Source organism: Diadema antillarum, unplaced genomic scaffold (genome assembly GCF_040938485.1).
Source record: "Diadema antillarum isolate AM-2024a unplaced genomic scaffold, OU_Dant_1.0 scf00000092, whole genome shotgun sequence".
NCBI classification, from domain to species: domain Eukaryota; kingdom Metazoa; phylum Echinodermata; class Echinoidea; order Diadematoida; family Diadematidae; genus Diadema; species Diadema antillarum.
This window is the reverse complement of record NW_027270981.1, coordinates 498,908-505,095: the sequence shown is the minus strand read 5'-3', so window position 1 is coordinate 505,095 and position 6,188 is coordinate 498,908.

The window sequence follows — 6,188 nt, the reverse complement described above, 5'->3', positions numbered from 1 at the left end:
ATAGTATTCTGGTGTTCTTTCAATAACTTTCCACACTTTTGAGCTATCCTTATGACCACCAAATTCACTCCTCAGATCATCTAATGATTGCTGTCAAGTGTTAATATTGGTGAAGTCTGACTACGTCAACAGTCAAAAAGTCAATGAACTAGGCATATGCCATTTGAAAATCTCTGTAATCACAAAGTCGATACGTGGACGAGACATCACTTTGCTTTTGCCTTGTTAGATGGTGAATATTTGTAAGCTTCCGTTTCTAATTCATACAGCACCAGCATACAATCATGACTGAGAATAGCGGTAAAGAAGATTAGAGTCTTTTGGCAACAAGTGCAAAATTAAATTCTGTGCCTTATTTGCTAAACAAACGTGGTATAGTGATAGGAGGACAACGACCTGTTAGGCAATATGGCGGACCAATAGCTCTATATTATCAGTGCTATAGAATAAATGACAATGATGTAGTTCTGAAGCATACTTTTCATTAGATGCTTTTGCAATGACTCAATGTATACTTTTAATCGAACTAATATATCCACGACTTGCTCGTGAATTACGGCAGAACGATTCGGTGAGGAAAGTTTTCTGTGATGTCATTACGGAAGAAGTGAACGTGTCAATATTTTGCTATTTGTTCCATAATTAATTCTGAAGTGGTTAAATGTATTTTCCTAAAACATTTTTTCTTTTATATAATACCTACGTTGCATCCAAATGCCTATTCGTTCAAAAAATGCGGGCCATGTATTCAAAGGTCAAAGATCATAGGTTAATGGAAGTAGGGCATACATTGTACAACATTTCACTAAGTTGTTGGTTGTTGTTGTTGTTGTTTTTTTTTTGGGGGGGGGGGGTGGGGGCATGATTCAAAGTGTCCTAAAACCTTGTATAATACATGTATTTAGTTTTGTAGTCACGACTCTTGCTATGTATGATGCAAAACTCTTCCCGCTCATACAAATGCAGCCGTTTCAGGGAAATAATTATGATAATGATTGGTAATGCTGAAGTGGTTCATAACATTCCATTGATACTATGTATAGAACAGAAAGTGAATTTGACAATGGTATATATATGATATCCGCAATTTACTCTTTGACAGGTTCTATCATCCGATTAATAATGTATAAATTGAATATACAGTAGTCCCCTATTCAGTAACTACAGGTTAAGTTAGATAAGCTGCATTAATTTTGCACGCGACCATGGCGTTATAGCCAAATATGATTGAATTCTGTAAATCTGTGTGCCTGCACAGGATTGGAAAACGAAACAACTTTCTGTGTATAGAACAACGAAACAGAAACTGGTGCATACATTATTCTCAGTCACTTTGTTATGCATAATGATGGTTTGCTCATTGCAGTTCCGGAATCTCAGCTCGAGGGACTCGGATTGATCCCAAATCAGTCGGCATGCGTGTATCACCCAAAACAATATCTGAACACAATTATAACTGCAGTCCTCCATAGTCTCTATTGGTTGCCGATAAGGGCTGGTATCAAGTTTGATTTTCATATTATTTACAGTACCTTGCATTTAAATGTTTTCATCGAAATGCCCGTATACGGTATGCGTATCTCAGTTAACTCTTTAAATCATAGTGATACGTGCCAAGAATCTCATGTTTCCAATAAGCGTGAACTCCAAGACATGTCGTGATAAGGACTTTAAGACAATTGGCATCGTCATTATAAAACGAATTCCCCTTTTACAAGACACGTTTTAGATTTCAGATAGAAATATGGATTCGTTTGAATGCATACAAACAGCTTCTTAAATCCTCTTACATTTTGTTTTTAAGATATGGCGTATATTTAGAAGTGTAAGAAGCATGCTCTTGTTTTAGAGGCTTTGAGTACTGGTAAGAAGCATATGTTATTCTTATAGATTATGTGAATAAGTACGCATTCAAGGACGATTTGAATAAAACGTATCCAGACAACTGCATATCATATTTTCACCTCTTCCTTTTAATTCATGCAGATGTATACTCTTGCCGAGAAGGTTAACTGTTTGATAGATATAGTGCTCACCTTATTGAAAAGGTAATTGGGCAAATTTTTGGTTTCAGTATATTATTCAAACACAACTAAGTTAACTTTTACATTAACATTTTCACAACTCACAAATTCCACACGCACACACATTTCATGATTCACAAGATCCAAGTAACACTAATCCTATTTACTTTGCAGAGTGCAACAACAACATAAGTTATATACTGAGCAAATAGGCTTACATCAGTTCGCACTATAATTCAAGGTTTAGAGTAGTTGCTAGGAACTAAATCGTACCCGATTATGTGATGCTAAGTTGCACCTTGAGATGATGGGCAATATTGCCCCTATAAAGGAGCGGGCAGTGACACTGACTTGCTCCTTTAAAGGAGCAATTTTGCAGCAGTCATGGAGCAAATAAGCACCACATAGGTGCAACATCATACCAATAAGGCACAAGATTGCACCCTCAAGAGAGGGTACATTCTTGCATCCTTCGGGCATAAAGTTGCACCTAAAGGTACGAGGTTGCGCCTTTTTCAAGGGGGCAAAGTTGCTCCCGAGGGTGTAACTTTCATCCTTTCTTGCGGGTACAAAGTAGCACCCAAAGTTCCAAGATTGCACCCTCAAAACAAGGCACAATCTTGGAACTTTGGGTGTTTCTTTGCACCCTCACGAAAGGATGTAAAGGCTACACGGGGTGCAAAGGTGCGCCGAAAGGTAAAGGGTGCAAGATCGCACCCTCAAGAAAGGTGCAACTTAGCACCACTTGGTGTGGGTGGAAAGATGCACCCTCAAGAAGAGGTGCAATCTAGCACCACTTAGTGTGGGTGGGAAGATGTACCCAAGGGAACATTTTCGCACCCTCAATAAAGGGTTCAACTTTGCACCCTCTCTGCAGTATCATTTTATACACACGTGAATTCCTTGTTCCTGTGAGCTACGTTTAATATGAGCGTGACCCAGTATTAGACACGTGTCAAGCCTTTGCAGACACATAATTTTTTTCTTCAGATTGTTTAAAGGTCATTTAAAACAAATTTAAATATATATTTATTTCTTTTAAGTTAAGAGGAGCAAATGTGGAGATCATGACCTGTGATACATGTTACGGGAAGTCTATATCTTTATGTGTACTCGTTTTTTTTTTCAACTACAAGGAATTACCTACGAGCTAATTGGATAAAGAAGCTGAGCATTCCTTTTTTTTCACCAGTTAATGTCAGTGCTGGTGTATTATTCTTGAAAAGTTGGCATCTAAATGTCCTCCAAACCAAGTACTCACTGTATAAAATTATATTCCTGTGAGTTACGTTTCTTATGAGCATGACAGATCTGTAGACACGTGTCATAGTGGTTACAAATACTAAGTTTCCTTTGCTTTCATCGTTATCACGAAGCGATTTTGAACAATTTCAGATGTTCTGGTTTTTTCAATTTCGTTACGAGAAGGCAATAATGATTTCATGTAAAACATGTTAAGGAAAGTTGATAGTTTGGTTATTTTATCATTACTCATCTTCGTCTTCTCAACAAGAAGATGGTACACATGAGCTCATTTGCTAAAGAATTTGAAGGATGTTTAATTGCTGGTAGCCACGTAGGGGCTTTTGTCATAACATTTTGCATCTTAATCCCTCGAAACTAAGTACATGCAGTATTAGTTTATAGATAACATAATATTTTTGTTGTTGCTGTGAGCTTATTCATATGAATTTTAGACATGTTTCTCATATGTTTCTGTCATATGCTTTACTGAAGAACAGCAAATGTTGAGTTTATTGGCAAGAGAGGTTGATCATTACTTTACATTTAAGTTCATTGAAGTGCCGGAGCATAAACTTGTCTTGAAATATTAGCATCCAAAACCCTCCAAACCAAAAACGTGCAATACTAGACACGACAGGAATTCCTTGTTGTTGTGAGTTATGTTTCTTAAAAACACTGATTTTTTCTGCTTTTGCAATGTACTATGTTCAAAAACACTCTTGAACAATTTTCAGATTTCGTTTCTTTCTTAAGAGAAGAAAACGATGAGGTCATGTGAAGCATGTTCCTATAAGTTTTATTTTGTTAATAATTTTTCTTTACCCATCTCCTCAACCGTAAGGTGATACGGTACCTAAAAAGTCATAGGCCAAAGGTGTTGAGCTTTACTTCCCCTTTTTAAAGTAAATTTAAGAGCTGGGGCATTATTTTCAAAAAAGTTGGCATTTTAAGCTTTGTACACCGAGGACGAGTCTTACTGAATGGATTTCTTGTTGCAGTAGAATTGTATTTTTTATGAGCTTGATGGAGTATTAGACAATTGTATAAAGTGTTTGCAAAAACTGTTAATGGGTTTTGCTAATGTCCAAAGAGTTCATTTGCCAATTTTGATTGTCTTTTGTTTTAATCATCAGATGTTTGTTTTATCATGGTCATAGAGGAAAGAAACTTCACTGCAAAAAGTCCGGTGTTAAATAGTGAACACCGAGCTGGTGTTGAATTTTCGGTGCTCATTTATGGTGTTAAATTAACACCTCCGGGTGTCATTTCCAAATTTTAAACTGTTTTTTGAAGAGTTTCTTAGTAACTGCACTTCTTGTTGATTTTTAATTTAAACAAGACGATCAAGAATTTTACATTAAAATACTAGATTTTTGAAAAAATGTGAAAATAAATTGACACCAAAGTAACACCAGCTGGTGTGGTCTCTTATTGAAGCTGGACGGGTGTTAAACCATTGATATTAACACCAACAAATATCAAATCAACACCATGTGGTGTCATTTTTGAATTAACACCAGTACAGTGTCAAAATAACACCAGGTACAGTGTCAAATTAACACCACGAAGTGTCAGGTGAACACTTTTCAACACCATCACAGTGCATTTTCAACACCTGTGGGTGTGGTCCTTTATTGAAGTTTGATCGGTGTTAGATCGGTGTTAGATTTAACACCCGTGGTGTTAAATTTTTTGATGTCTATTATCCTTCCCAAATAAGTTTTTTGGTTATCACTGAGGACAAATACAGACACCCTATTTCTTCTACAAAAACCACAGCACTGTATATTCTCATATTTCTACAGTATTTCGTCTCAACACTTGCCCTATTGATATTTCAAAGCATGTTTCCCTTTGCGCTCAAGAAACTCCCCCATTAAAGGAGACCTCCGGGTGATTCTCAGATTTTTACATTTGTACAACTATGAATTAGTTATACTGAGGACAGAGTTTCAGAGTTTGTGATGATTGGGATGAAGAATAAGAATATGTTCAAAAAATAGAACAAATTGCAATGAACAAGGATGATGACATGGGAGAGTCGCCATAAGAATGCATGAGTTGGGGCTCAAGGAAGCAGAACAAAAGAATAAGGCATGCATAGATTATAGACAGGTGAACTTGCAAGCAAGCGGTATTGTTATGGAATTACACTGCTATCATTTCTGAAATATGTGAACCTTATAGCTGGTAAAATTGGGTCTTTGAGAGCGTCTGGGGGCTACGCCCCACCACTTAAAGCGTCTGGCAACGGTCATGCATTTATTCTGTAAGTGTAAGAACAAGTTCCAGTGGGTTTCATGGGGTTACTTTCCTAATTTTCAGCTAGGCTATAGCCTAGCTGGTAAGAGTTTGGTCTTTGGGGCGTCTGGCGGCTATTGTCTGGCAACAATCATTCAATTATCCTTTGAGTGTATCACAAGAACAAGTTCCAGTGGGTTTCAGGAGGTTATTTTTCCAGCTATATATAGGCTAGTCTAGCTGGTAAAATTGGGTCTTCGAGGGCGTCTGGCGGCTACCCCCCCCCCCCCCCCCCACCACCACCATTTAAAACGTCTGGCAACGGTCATGCATTTATTCTGTAAGTGTAAGAACAAGTTCCAGTGGGTTTCATGGGGTTACTTTCCTAATTTTCAGCTAGGCTATAGCCTAGCTGGTAAGAGTTTGGTCTTTGGGGCGTCTGGCGGCTATTGTCTGGCAACAATCATTCAATTATCCTTTGAGTGTATCACAAGAACAAGTTCCAGTGGGTTTCAGGAGGTTATTTTTCCAGCTATATATAGGCTAGTCTAGCTGGTAAAATTGGGTCTTCGAGGGCGTCTGGCGGCTACCCCCCCCCCCCCCCCCACCACCACCATTTAAAACGTCTGGCAACGGTCATGCATTTATTCTGTAAGTGTAAGAACAAGTTCCAGTGGG